The 15,854-nt window shown below is 35.7% G+C and overlaps 1 protein-coding gene across 1 annotated transcript in view; it reads left to right on the top strand.

The window, feature by feature from the left end:
- Nucleotides 1–15,854, top strand: part of RANBP17 (RAN binding protein 17) — a 349,817-nt gene that overhangs the window by 213,357 nt on the left and 120,606 nt on the right. The gene's annotated exons all lie outside the window — the stretch shown is intronic.

Here is a 15,854-nt window from a genome sequence, read left to right as displayed (position 1 = left end):
TTTTAGTAGAGACGGGGTCTCACTCTTGCTCAGGCTGGTCTCGAACTCCTGACCTTGAACGATCCACCCGCCTCAGCCTCCCAGAGTGCTAGGATTACAGGCGTGAGCCACCGCGCCCGGCCTCTTTGGCATTATTCTGACTTGGGTTCAAATCCTAGCCCTGTCACGTACAGACTAAGTGACTCAATAGAAACATAACTTCTCAGTGGTAAAATTGTGATATTAATGTCTGCCTGCTTCATAGAGTTACTGTATTGGTTAAATGAGATAAGGTATATAAAGTGCTTAGTGTAGCACTTTCACATAATGAGTAAATGATAAATCAGTAAATGATAGCTGCTCATATTATCTTCTTCATCATCATCATCATCATCATCATCCCTGTCCCTGGAACTTCAGTATGCACAAGTGGTGTGGTAAAAACTAGGGGAGCAAACTAAGAGGCTGATTACTAATGAAGTAAACCTGACAATAGGTTCTATAGTTACCATGAATAAGCTGTGTAACTTTACAGGCTGCCTTCACCAAGTCCATAAAATCACCTCAACTTCCCTGGCCACTCTACAAGATTCCTTTCCTATTTTGATATCTACCAACATCCACTCTCAGCATCCATAAGCCCTTTTGGAGATACCTTGGATCTTTTATACTGCACTTTTTTATTAAAGTCTGAATTATAATTATTTTTCACAAATGTCCATTAAAAATGCCAAGTAGTTTTGTATGTATATATATTCCTCCCCCACCTCCAAAATTCTGTATCACCAAGTAAGGGAATCTGAACAGGAGAACTCTTTCCTTTCTGAGCTCTGTTATCACAAGACTATTGATTTTATTCTTTTAACTTACTGTATTAGCTTCTAAATTATAATCTCCTTTGAAGTCTCTAGTTTAGTTTGTTCAGAGGCAAAACCAAAGTGCAACATTTTGTGAGAAATAATATATTAATATTAATGATTATATTATTAATTTATTATTAACATTAGTTATATTTATTTATTAATAATTCTGTATGTGGTAAAGATAGAGTGATTGTTTTCTTTCTGTTTCTGGAAGCTAATTTATGGTACTTTCTTCTTTTACTATATTTGGGCAATGTCGAGTATAATCTATAGACAAAGTTTAAGCTTTGAGGTAGTGCGCATCTATCTGTATTAACCTGTTCCATAAACTAGACCTTACTATCCCTTTATTGTGGTTTTTTTTAAAACAATTCTCCTAAATCTAAGGAATATGTCTTAGTTTTAAAGAAAGACAAATTTTTCTACCTCTCTAAGATTAAAATAGTGAGAGAGACCTGCCAAAAAAGAGGAAATCTCATTTTAAAATTACAGTGATCTTCTTAGTAGACTCTTTATTTGCAGGTTGTTAGTCTTCATATTCTGTGTCAATTGAGTGTATCACATGAGCACCAGTGAGCAGATGTGGGGAGTTGGGGGCACGCAGGGTGTGGAAGCAGGAACCAGCAGTGTTGGCAAACTGGCAAATGCTTCTATTTTAGCTAAGCACCTGCTTTTTTGTATTCAGACTGTCCAAACCATCTGCTTTTATATTCTCTTTACCTACTGTCAGCCATTTTGGAGTTTTTTAAATCCTTCAAAGTGGTTGGAGATTGTTCACAGTAAGCTAGGAATCCATAGCACTCTTTAAAAACCTTGTGCTTTTAGAGTATTCCCATTTAATCCTCGAGATTAATTTAGGAGCAGTATTTATGTGATTAAAATGTTTTAGTCCCTTCTCAATTACTTATTCTCAGGCATCAAAATTTAAATTGCCTAAATAGATACTTGGTCACAGTGTGGTACACTAACAACAGACTCGTACTGATTGAATGTAAATGTTGGTTTACACGTCCCTTCTCATTAAAAAAAAAAAGCATTGCACAATTTAATGAAAGGTCCTAACTTTTTATAAGCTTACTTACTGGATTGATGTTCTCACTAAAAGTATTTAGTATTTATAAAATACCTATTTTTCACCAGATACTATGCTGAACATTTTTTCAGCATTATTATAAATCCTCTCTACAGCCTTACAAGGTAGATATGATTATCCTCATTTTATAGATGAAGGAAATGATTCTCAAAGAAGTTGAGGAAATTGCTTATGGTCACACTTGAGACTGGAGATTTGAACTCTGGTTTCTCTGGCTCTTCTATACTGCTTTTCAAAAATGTTGTCACATCCAAAAGATGACGATGTAATAGAAGGTTTCTGCTTAAGGAATCAGATGTGGTGCATTTTCTTTAGCTGGAAGTGAGCACACTTCATTTTGTTTAAGGTCCAGGCTCTTTTCTAGCCTTTTCTGTAGCTTTGTAGTCTATATACATTATGTTTTCTTCTCTCATCATTGAGAAATACTCTTTGCATTTGGTCCTCTGATTCTGCTTTTTTTTCAAGGTTTAAAAAATACTTTTACTTTAAAAAGAAGGAAAGGGAACAGAGTGTGGCCTGTTTCTAAAAATTTACAGCAGCTAATTTGCTTTTTCCTTAACGTTTATGTCTGTCACCATTACTGAAGCTTTCAAGATTGTAGTCAGAATTGAATGGCTATGTCATTACATTCATTTTGACCCTTGTCACTACCCAGAAATGTGGTCAGTGCAAAACAGACTTCAAAGATGCAGTAGGTGGAGGTTTAGTCCAAATGATTTAAAATGTCCAGTGCTAATATATAATTCATATTTATATTTAACTTTTTTAGAGCAAAGTTCACATATAGACCATAGAAATCAACATTATGAAAGCCTTAGACCTCTTTGGCCCAGGAGGTTAAACACTTAAAAGGGAAGATCAGGTTTTTGGTTTTTTAGTCAGGATATTGGTAGGACTTAAAAATTTCTGAAATGTTTAAGTTCAAGAGTCTTCTTAAATCTATATTAAATTCAGAGAAAATAAGAAATTCTACTTTCCTTAGTGCATAATAAAATTTATGGAACTTGTTTTTCTAAGCAGTGGCACCAAGTGAAAATATAAATAGGCTTAATAAGTCCATGAATTAAGGATTCTCAACTAGTTATTTAAAAAAGATAGAAATATCTAGGCTGCACCTCCAGCTTCTTGAGGTTAATGGTCATTGGTGGAGGGTAGCTCACTGAAGCCCAATCAGAGACAGTAATGAACTAGATGAGCCATTGTGCTCATGTATTATATTCTTATATAATTAATATAGGCAGTAATAACCTCCTCCTTCAAATTCCTGTCTACCTCAGGCCTTCCTCTGTTTCAAGGAAAGAGAGCCAAAATTTTCACAATTTTGCCACCTTGGCATTTCTTTTCAATTCTCAACTCTACTTTTGTTTGGTAATACAACTGAGGCAGAGAGGGTTTTTTGGGTTTTTTTTTTTTCCACATTCAGTATTTACTTTTGGAACTATGGATTTAATGTCATTTGGGTACATATTTAATTGAACTCTTGTGAGCAGATGAACTCCCCCAAGGAACTGGGTATATGAGAAGAGAGAGCACTGTCAGTTTAAGAATGTGGAGAATAGAAATTTTTAACTGAAAATAAATTAGAAAAGTGAGAAGCCAAAGAGTAAGATGTCCATGAAGCTCAGAATATCAAGGAGAGGGAACACATGCTAACAGAGACAACAATGGGTCCATTTTATACAATGTAGTCAGACAAATGTTAAAAACCACTTTCATCTTAGGGCTCCTGCCACTTAAAGACTTCCCTGTTGCCTACCACATCAAGCCAGCACTCTTTTGCCTTTTAAAGTCCTCCATAATCTAGCTCTACGTACTATCCAATCTTTAGTTCCCACAGCTCCCTTCTGTCAGGCTGACTCTCACCATGGTTAACTTGGATCATATTGTTATCTTCTTCCTTCTGCCCACATACATATGATCCCCATCTTTCTTTCAATGTTCTATTCAAGGATACACACTTAGTACCTGGGTCATATTCATTAAAACTTAGTTAAGTAGTAATGATAATGCTAGCAATCATTTGTTGCTTATTATATGCTAGTCACTATGCTAATAAATCTTTTACATGCATTTTATCTTATAAGGCTCAAAATAACCTCATGATGAAGGTGTTATTAGCCCCAGTTCTACAGTAAAGTAACTAAATTAAGAATACATAGGTAGAAAGTGGTATGAGCAAGATTTGACCTTAGGTCTTTTGAACTCTAAATCTATTAAATGATGAGTGTAATTCCTCATCTTCCTCCTGGAGCATTTTAATGCTCCATGTTCTTATTAACAAGGTTTGAGATGCTTGAGGACAGGGGCAATGTCTGTACATACCTTGTATCTGTCATTACAACTAGGACAGTGCCAGAACATCAACTATTTTCTTATTGATTAGATATGGATTAGTTAGGGTGAGATGGTGAGATTTCATCGTGACAAAAGGAGAGAGATTTTATTCTGATCCTAGTCATTTTTCGTAAGTAGGTGTTGTTAACTAGCACAGTATCTTATTAGGAGACAGTGGATTGGAACCAGCCAATGTTAAGATTTTAAGAATTATAAATTAGAAAAGAATCTTTATATTGTCTATAATAGTGTTATTTTGAGTTGGATTAGTGTCACTCTTTTTTCTTTTATTCATTATACAAATACTTATAATGACAAATAGGTTTAATTGTCTACTGTATGCTAAACAATGGGTCACAATATTGCCTAAAAGAGTCTGCCATTACAGACTGGTGGAGGATCCAAAGTCAACAGGTAATCATTGTTCAATATGATGCAGCCCATGTCTGATATGCAGAGCAGTGGGAACATATAGGAAGATATATAATGAGATCTTAGGGAAGTCAGAGGAAGATTCCCTGGGGACACTCAGGGTTTCTTTCAGTGTCATTCATTTTTGGGAGTGAATAACATAAACAGGTAAGTAAGATAGGACTAGGAGTTACATATTGGTGCAAAAAGAAAACTGAGGAGCTCATTTTTATGTTTTCCACTTTTCCATTCAAGATTGCAAACAAGACCAAGAAATATAAATAACAGTTCACTACATATTTTTTGCGAAATAGAGGTTGATGACAGAGTGAATGTTCCATTTTTTTCTTGGAAGATAATGAGTAAAACAAATGAATTTACCCTACCCCTTGCAATTGGCACCAAAAACCACCCACTATTTATTTCCATTCTATCAGATGGGTGCCAGATATAAGTCAAGGTTATTTTCCATGTGTTGAATGAAATAGCACCCAATAGAGTGTTTGATTTGGGTTTATTAGGATAAGTGCCAGTGAATACATATTTTTTCCCAACAGCTAGGAAGCGGCAATGTCAAACAGTGAAAACTTTAAATAGGAAGTTGCAAAAGAAGCCATTTTACTGTGTAACCTTGAGAAATGTCCTAACCACTTTTTGATTTTCCCATCTAAAATATGGAGTTAATAATACCTAGCTTTGCCTGCTTTAAATGCACATTCTTAGTAATCCAAGAGCCAGAATAGAATGAGTTGAGTTTTCCCTCAGCCAAAAAGAGAATAATCTAAGTACTTAAAGATTTCAAATAAAATTTTGTAAATGAGAGCTAGGAGGGAGAGAAAGGGACCATAGAGAAAGTAGATACTTTGTTATTTTTCTTGATCACTAATTGAGAGTATTATTTAAAATCAACTACAATCTGGGAATGGGTCATGATTTCAACAAACATGAGCATTTAGTATTAAAAAGAAGCAAAAAATAAGTCAGGAAATATACCAAGGTTCCCTACATATATAAATATGTGTTATATTATAGAAAACTATTATTTATGATACAGTGATTCCCCTGTAAATAGTCTGTGATGATGAACATTGAACTCTATTTCATTGAACTCTTCAAAAAAGATATCTCCCACAAATTCCTAATCCTAATCACACTCAAACTAATTTCAAAAGAAGAGAAAAAGTAGATTTGAATGGAGAAATAGAGTGCCACAGAATATAGAATTTTTATTCATTTGTATAGTGGATTGTCATCTTGAAGTAAACATGAAATGGAGCAAAGTTGTTTGTGCTTTGAAATTCAAGTATTGTTCATCATGCATAATTGAACAAAGTTGAAATTTTGTAGGTATGAACCACACACACAAAAGCCACAGCTATGATAGCTATTACAGGAAATGGAGGAAATTAATAATAAAAGACAATACACTACCTCATAAATATATTCTCATTGTGACATTAGAGAATGAGGACATTAAGAAAATGCCCTGATTAATTTAACAATTTAATCCTGGAATTAGAATACAGATATTTCAGAATTCATTTATACATAGACAAACCAGAGACACAAAATAAATAACTTACTTTCATTAAGATTTTAAAAGCAGTTCTTGTGAATATGTGAAGATAAGATTCCTTTAAAAGAAAGATTATAACTAAGCAAAAATGTTTGTGTATGTTTCCTAAACAACCAAGTTTCTGTATCTTTCTAAAAATACAATATATATTAAGGAACAGAATTGAGGCATTTTGCCTTACATTCAATGATCTTGCCTTTGATAATTTGTTCTCTACCTGCTAGGAATTACAATTTTTAAAAGACTGTATGATATTAGGAACTTACATTAGAAAAGAAAAGTACTTTCTTAGTTCTCAATAATTGAGTAAAGTTTAAATTAATCCTGATTAGAACATCCTTGAATACCTTTTTGATGCATAAAATACCTTATCAAAACATGCTTTTTGATACATTTTGGAGGATTTTTAGAAACTGCAAATAGCATGAATAGTTTCCCTAAACGGCTTTTATTTTATGTCATGTCAGCATTGTGAATCACTTTATTTTTTTCCTATCAGCTATTTGGAAAAAGTCCACAATTTGCCAAAATGGTTAATAGGGCACAAATATAGACATTTCATGTGATGTACCATGTAAATGTAAACCTTTGTAGTTACATGTTTTTGTAGCAAGAGAATTGTTTTAAAAGGCATGTAATTTATTAGCTATCGGTAGCTTCTTTATTGCCTTGCCGCGCTGCAGTAATAAATAAAAGAAAGTGAACTGATTTTACAAATGGCACACAAGGTGCACATTTTGTGGGAAAAAAAGTCTTTTTTTAAAGAATTGGCATTAAATCCTTTTTTTGTGATGACAAAGAGGCTAAGAGTGCAAACTGTATTTTCTGTTTATCGAAAACAGTCTTTTTTTCTCCGGGGCATTTTTCCCTATGATCATCAAGGGATTTCAAAAGCAATAAAGTGTGGAATCATTGTTCGACTTGAACAGTATTAAAACTTAGGTTTTAATTTCAGTGAAGTAATAAGATTTGAACCTGTCTCACATTACAGCACTGTAAGGCATTTAGCAATTGTATTTTAAAGGAGGTTTTTAAAATGCAGCTCACTTGTAAGTTAACTGTCTGTCAGTAATTAATAGTTTTTCAGCATCCACTGTTGTGATCAGACCAAGAAATATCTGGGTTTTTAGTAACACATTATGATAATTGTGAAAGTGTTTATTCCTAATTAGTCTAAATGTATAATAATTTTCAGCTTCTCTCGCTGCTTAAAAGAAAACAAGAGAGTGGCATTTAAAGCTACAGTATGTCTTTGGGCTTTTAAAAATATGAAGGTACGTGTGTATGTACATTTCAATAAGTTTTACACCCAGCAAATTACATATCAGTTGACTCATTCATTAACCAAGTATTTTATCCTTCAATATCATTTCCTAGATTTTAGATATCACATCATTTATATTTGTAAAAAATATTGCCAAATAAAGTACGATATGTAAAACTAAACCCAAACTTCCAATCTAGATCCTTCAGTACTCAACATTGAAACTTATCTTTACTTCTCAGAAAAGGCTTTAAAATATAAGCATTTCTACTAGGTCAACATGGCAACATATTTGCTTATGAAAGATTGTATTTACCATTTTGAATTGCTGTTGAAAATAATTGCCTCTACAAAAGGAAACATCTGTATGATAGTGCATGGTTAAAGCTGCCATCAATTTTTAACATTTGAGGGTTGAGCTATGACCTTTTATGATGACTGTGAACAGTAACTGCCTCCATTAGCCATGAGTTTCGTTTCTTTATTTTAGTAGATGGTCTAGACTGTAAATATTAGAGATTCTAAAATAAATCAACATATTATCCTAAGGATACAAAATGTAAGAGCTATTTGTGGTTGGGAACCTTTGACAGATAGTTTGGATGAAGCAGATGATTGCCTGCCTAGCGTATCTGGTCTCCATTGCTATGCCTGCAGGCAGTTTAGTGCTATGGTTGTATATTGATGTCAGGGTTAGTACTGAGTGGCTAGCAGTGACAGATGTCTATAATTACAGGCAATGCTTCTAGTATTTCTGAAAAGCCGGCCTATGTTGAACAATTATCTTATTTCTGCCTTGCCAAAGAGCATGTTCCAATTGCGAGTATTAGCAATGGTGAATATAGCGCTTCATCTGCTGCCTTGGGACAAATGTGGGAAAAGCGCTTGGTTATAAAACATAAATGCAAAATATTTTTCAACATTTTAAATTAGTTAAGTTCAGTGTTTTCCTAATTTTTATATCCCCATAATGTTTCTTTTGAAGGAGTCTTGAAATATAAAAGCTCATTTGGCGTTCTTATTGGAATTTTGTTTTCCCCTAGGCCTGTGTGGCTCCCCAGTGCCAGTATCCCTTGCTTTACTGAGTAGATGTGTTTAAGCAAATTGGCTTTGAAACAAGTTTTTCCAATATGAATTGCATTTTCTAGTTGACTCCCATTACAAAATCGGAAGTACATTTCCATGGAAAATCCCTCACACCCAGTAAGTTTAGTTGGAAACTTTTGATGAGGAAAATTATAAAGTGATAGAAAATGCTGAAATGTGCCAAACACCTTAGTACACTGGTGGCTTTATATTTGCTGAGAATTTTACTTTTCAAGTTTTGTTTTACCCTCCCCCCATTTTTTAAAAACCTTTTGACCACTTCCTTCCATGTTCCTTCTTGGTCTATTTTTCTGAGTCATTCATTAGAAATGTTTTCATTCTTGGTGGTACCAGTCCTCAGCTGTCTTTCTTTTTATCTGGTCATTTGCATTCATGAGACAGGGGCTGTAATATCATACTTCCTAGCAAGTATAGCTGCCTAACATATGATACTCTCTACCTTTCCTAAAGTTTAAGGCATTGGCTATTAAAACATTATCCATGCTGTAGGTTATGAATTCTGGATTTTCAGGTAATGTAGAATGAGAAATGCCTAGGAAACATTGTTTGAGTATGTTCAACCTTAACCTGCATTGGGCTTCTACTTTCTGTTTAATCGCTTTGTTGAATTTTCATTTTCTGAATTACATTTTCTCATTTAGTCTTCTCAACAGTTTTCTGTTTAGCAGTTATGATTATCTTCATTTTACAGAAGATGAAACAATTTCAGAAAGGTTAAAAACTTGTTCAGTGGCAGACCCTGGGTTTATACCAAATCATCTTACTCTAAACCCAGTTTACTTTCCACTATATCACATTGCCTATGTGTGTATTTACACATGAGTCCAGGAATGATCAGTTTCAGAGTGTGATGAATCATAAAACCAACATCACAACTTTCATCTCATATTAGCTATTTTATTTCCCAAGGAAAACAACTCATTTCTACAACCACAGATTGGACCTCTAGTTCTGACTAGCCATCTGTCACAAGAGAACTAAGCTAGATCTGAGATATTTGCTATAATCCATTCTACAATAGGTGAATCAACTCAAAACCCATAGTCTAATATCAGAGATCAGTAATATTGTATTCTTATGAAACACAACCCCTTTCTGTTTTTACTGTGGAAGAATGTCCCTTGGGAGCCCATCATACAAAAACTCTATTAATAATTTAAAACTCTGATGATGATGTTCTGGAACCTCTGTCTATATGTATTAATTTAGTAAAGGAAACTTGGAGAATTGGATGGATCCATTTATCTGAACTGGGAAGACTTGGAAAATTTATGGGACACAGGGCTATAAATCATCATTTACCCAGTGAGCTGAAAACTTACCTTGGAGATAGGAAACAAACTTGTGATGACTCAAAAATTGAGGATGAGGGCTTTGAAATTGGAAACTTCAGTGATGAAGATGACCCTTTGAGATAAAACCTCACTGCCTGCCACAGACCACTCTATTTTCCTCCTGACTCCTTTTTCCTGCTTCTTCTTTTTCTTTGCAAGACTCAAAGACTAGATTCATTATATAAGATTAGGAGTTATGCTACCTTTCATTAGGGATCTCTCCTGTCTAACAGCTCTTCCTTAAACAGTACCAAAGCTACTCACATATCAACTTAGAATATATATATATTTTCCAGCACCTAGTCCAGATAAAGCTCAAGGAAAGGGGACATTCCAATTACAATAATAATAGAAAATAATGCTTATAAAAATTTTACTATGTCCCAGGGCTGTTTCTAAAGTGTTTCCCATAAAATAACTACTTTAATCCTCTCAAAAATTCCATAGATAAGGTCCTACTATTAGGTTATCAAGTATGAAATGTCTAGTTTCCCTAAGTACTAAGTTTGACAGTTGATATCTCTGACGTTTCACTTTGACACTGTTTCATTTTTATTATGAAGGTACATTCTCTGTCTTTCAAATGCACATGTTGGCTCATGATTATCTTTCAAAAAAAATTTTAGAGCAATTTTTGTGAAACCATGAATAAGTCAAAAATTCGTGGTTTTAATATGAGTTTTGTCATGGAACCAAGGCAATGCAGACAGCTCAAAATATCAACGAAGTGTTTGGGAAGAATGTGGCTAATGAACACACAGTACATTGATGGTTTGAGAAGTTCCATTCTGGTGATTTTAATCTTGAAAATGAGGCGTGTGGGAGACCTGTGACCAAGGTGGATAGTGAGCTAAAAGCTGTAGTGGAAGTGAATCTATCTCAGCCTATGCATAAATTAGCAAAAAGGTTTGATGTTACTATTCCAACAATATTGGACCATTTAAAACAAATCAGCAATGTAAAAAAGCTGGATAGATGAGTTCCGCATGGATTAAACAAGCGTCAGCAGAGAAATCATCTCAAAGCTTGCCTTTCTTTGCTTTCACGACATACAGGAGGACCATTTGTACACTGTATTGTTACATGTGATCAAAAATTGATGCTTTTTGACAGTTGCAAGCTTTGGGCACAATGGTTGGATAAAGATGAAGTGCCAAAACACAGTCCAAAACTGAATATTCATCAAAAAAAGTTAGGTCTGTTTGGTGGTCCAGTGCTGCTATTATCCACTACAGCTTCATGAAACCTGGTCAGTCAATTACAGCAGACGTCTACTGCAATCAGTTGGATGAAATGATGAGGATGCTAACTATTAAGCATTGGTCAATAGAGACAGGCCAATCGTCTTACAAGACAACTGCTCGACAACATGTGGCACAAACAACACTGCTCAAACTACAGAAGTCGGACTTGGAAACTCTCTGTCACCCACCTTATTCACCAGGCCTTGCACCAACTGACTACTACTTCTTCCAGGCTTTAGATCACTTCTTGCAAGGAAAAATATTCAATTCTCAACAAATTACAGAAAATACCTTTTGCGATTTCATTGCCACTTGTTTTCCAGGCTGCTTCACTGCTGGCCTAAACAAGCTGCTGTTAAGATGGCAAGCCTGTGTCGACGGTTTAGGTGCATACTTTGATTAATTGAACTGCTTCTTGTTTGAGATATAATAAAGTGCACTTTTGATTTGAAATTGTACATTTCATGTTTAATGACCTTCATCCTCATTTTGTATTTCAGGAAACTTAAGTTTAGAGGGTAACTTGTTCAAAACCACTCAATAATTGTAAGAATCTCACTAGTCTTGGACTTCAGAATCTATTCCTAAGCACCTCACTAGACTACCTCCTAATTTGTAATATTCTTTGTGATACTGTTCTTTCTATTTCACAGATGAGGAAACTGAGACTTTGAGAGGCTAAATAATTGAAGTAGGATTATAGAATTATTTCATTAAATTAAAATATTTATTGAATGACTGTTATTTGCCAAGCACTATGCTAGGCTAACGAGTAGCAGAGTCTCACTCAAAATCCCATGTGATTCCACTACACATTACATTCTGTGTTTCCTCCAATTTGAAGTTATCTAAAATATATACTCAGTAAATTTGCTCATTTCTTTCTTCTTACCAAGGGAAGAATATGCTTCCTGAGCAACTACATATTGTCTTGGTCTACCAGTTAGACATTTGCAAATGAGATAGCTAATTTTCAACATAGAAAACTTAAGTTAGAAGCAGGATTTAGCCTATTGCTGCAGGTAATGTCTGCTCTGAGTTAAAACTGGATATTAGTATTTGAAGAAGGTAATGAGCTATCAGAAGGTGAACTCTGATCCATTGCATTTGGAGAAAGTCAACATTTTCATTAACTAGGCTAGTGTGAGAACTAGAAATTGAATGGTACAAAGGACCGTAGGAATATTTTTGAGTAAAATTTGAGAATTTGATGAAAAAATGAAAATAGCTGTTTGATAGAATAGTAAAAATATGGGTGGTGTCATTGACACCATTTTTCATTCCTTGGGCTATTATTTCTCTACTCCTCATGTCATGTTTTTCTTCCTAGAGGGGTAGAAAGTTGGATATCTCTTAGGAAGAAGTACAGAAGTTGTTTGGGGCCGGGCGCGGTGGCTCACGCCTGTAATCCTAGCACTCTGGGAGGCCGAGGTGGGCGGATCGTTTGAGCTCAGGAGTTCGAGACCAGCCTGAGCAAGAGCGAGACCCCATCTCTACTAAAAATAGAAAGAAATTATATGGACAGCTAAAAATATATATAGAAAAAAATTAGCCGGGCATGGTGGTGCATGCCTGTAGTCCCAGCTACTCGGGAGGCTGAGACAGGAGGATTGCTTGAGCCCAGGAGTTTGAGGTTGCTGTGAGCTAGGCTGACGCCACGGCACTCACTCTAGCCTGGGCAACAGAGTGAGACTCTGTCTCAAAAAAAAAAAAAGAAGTTGTTTGGTTATAAAAAAATGGGACATGGTTTCAGAGAGGCAGTGTGGAAACAAAAGAGATTAACAGGAAACATTTATGCATATGATATAGATAGTAGAAGTGGAGATGGAGACCTAGTAATACTCTTAACACCCACTATAACTATAATTTGGTGTGCCTTTACAGAGGATTGGGGAGGGGGTGTGCATGCAATAATTAGATTAAGTGATGGAAGAGTCAATATAATTTGCTTACCTGAATGGCTACAGAAATGAGTTTATTCATTAAAGATATGCTTTTACCCACCAGAAGGTCACTTGGCCTATTTAAATCATTAGCCACAGTTGCCACACTTGTATAAGTATTTCATGGGAAATAACAGTCCTAAGAGATTCTTAAAAATTATTCTGTCACATGTGATTTATTCTTTTTTAGGCCTACCCTTTAGTAATTGGTTTCTTGAATTATTTCACTGAAGCAAACCCATTGTAATGCATATAACTACAACCAGAGTTCAAACAGGACTTCAACATGCCTCTGTTCTTGGGCTCCAGAATAAATTCAAATTCCCAAGATATTTTACATGACAGCCAGAAAGATCCGGAGCCACTTTCTCCCTATATCTGAGATTGGAAGGCCTTTTGCTCTTCTCTTATTTCTGGCGCTAGGTGGCCGGTCCCTAAACTCTGTGCTTTTTAGGTTGTACGCCTGAGGAGCGATGAATCCAGAGTTCCAGAGAAGGCTTGGAAAATAGTTAAGGTGAGTTGAGTTGCTGGTTATGCTGGTGGATCACCAGTCTTTATACTTGTCTCACTGCAGCCTCAGATTCTTTTTAGTAAAACAGACACATGCACATGCACAAGTATGGGGTGCATTATCTTGATTTTCTTTTTTATGCACTATGTAGTCTTACAGTGTATGTGTTTTAAAGCCAAATGTTTGTTAGTCAGCTAATAAGCAGTATTAACTACAAAGACTATATTAACTACAAAGACTATATTTAGTGTGCTTTGCATAGTATAAAAGCTGCCCAGATATTATGATTATAACATTTTTGAATGGCTAATTCTAACCAGTTACTCATACCTGAAAGTAGAAAGTTTTGTTGGCTATATTGAATATCATCTGTTATTGAACAGTGTGTACAGCACATGTATCCCTTGTGCCAAAATATGTTTCTGGCTGACACCTTTGAGAGGTATGGGGGATTAGAAAAAACAAAATATTTTATTTCACAATTCCTTACCTCTGCTATCATTCTCTCACAATGTTCATCCAGCACCAACTGCTTTGCTCTAAAATCTAATGATGTAATCTTATAAATTTGCTATTGTAAAGAGTTATAAATATTCCTTTAAAATGCCTGAAATGCCCCTTCAAACCATGATCTCAAAACCCTCTGCCAAAGTCAAGCCTTCTTCCAAGGGTCTTGTGCCATAGCCATGGCTAGGTTCTTTTTGAATGGGCTTAGGAAGATAATATGTTTACCCAGGGCTTTACCATGGCTTTATCGACATAAGACTAGTTTAACAGAAGCTTGGCCCCAGACATGGAGTGAGTTGGCAGCCGGCAGGAGCAAAGCTGTGTCAGGACAAATGTACACTCTCCATCTTCTCTGGTTGGCTTTCAGCTGGTTGCACCACAGGAGTCTTTCTATGGGCTGTGTGTCCTGTGACCAATAACTGGTGCACTCAACCCAGGTCCCTCTTGGCTAGTGAAGGCCTGTCGGGAGGCATTAGGTTCATGCTGGTGGAGATCCTTAGTCAGTGGCTCCCTGAAGGAAAATGAGGCAAACAGCCAGCTTCTGTTGAACAGGTGGTAGTTAGACCTTAGATCTGGTCGGGGGTGGGAGGGAAAGAATCTCTCCAAAATTACTGGTCTTGCTGGTTTTCACACTACACCTGTACTCCTCTTTCTAATAAATGATTGTTTAGAAACTAATCCAAAAATATCTCTGGCAGCATCTGGAGCTTTCTAACTTTTCCACCTTCCTTAGCAGTCTGGATTTGGGCCCAAGTTAGGAATGGAAACCCCACTGGGGTGCAAGCAAAAGAGGAAGCATGTTCTTAGCTATGCATCAGTGGAGGCCCCTACTGGGAGAGGGGATTATCACAAGGCAGCAGGCAGCCCTGCACCCCAGCCTGCTGAGTTCATGCTTTGTGCCACAGGATGTGGAGCGAAGGAAATGTGAGGCCAAAGTGGTCGCTCCAAGTTTTCTTATACAATAGCTTATTCAAGCAGACTGGGAATGCCTCTTAAGAGATTTGTTAGGTACATGTCCCCTTAGCAAGATGGCCACCACAGATGGTGGGTTCAGATATTCTTGTTGAAATAAATACTTAACATTCGTATTTATTTTATACTTCCATAGCCAGCTTTTCTTTATCAGATGCCATTCTGTGTTTGACTGAATGAAAGCAGATTTCTCACCTATTAACACTTGGTTTCTAACATAAATTATGGTTTTAAAATCTGGCAAAAGATTTTTTACCTAATTTCAGACTCATATTTATTGATGTTATTTTAAATGATATAGGAAAACTAGTCAGCCAAGATTAATGAAGATCTATTCAGTATCACTGTGCATTTAATATGCAGCAATGGCATTTGTACCATTAATTCTTTTAAATGTGGTGGTAAATTCATTGTGGTGATGATCATGTATTATTCTGATTCAAATGTTAATGAAAGAGCTAGGTATCTTTAGTTCTAAACAGTTTAGATCCAAGTCATTAAATGCTCTATTAGTTCCTTCTTACCCCCCATCTCCCTCCACTACCAGTGCCTTTCACTTTGATGGGGTCTCTCTTATAGAAGGCACTGAATTGACCTCAAGGGCACTAGAAACCTAAGATAAAAATATGAAAACTGATTTTTTTATGCAAGTGGTTTCATGCTGGGTTGCTAAATTCTCTTCCTAAGGAACATTAATGCTTTCATTATATTACATC

The sequence above is a fragment of the Eulemur rufifrons genome, chromosome 10, assembly GCF_041146395.1.
Source record: "Eulemur rufifrons isolate Redbay chromosome 10, OSU_ERuf_1, whole genome shotgun sequence".
Classification (NCBI taxonomy): Eukaryota; Metazoa; Chordata; class Mammalia; order Primates; family Lemuridae; genus Eulemur; species Eulemur rufifrons.
The sequence above is the reverse complement of the archived record's forward strand: the minus strand, read 5'-3'. Positions and strand labels throughout refer to the sequence as shown.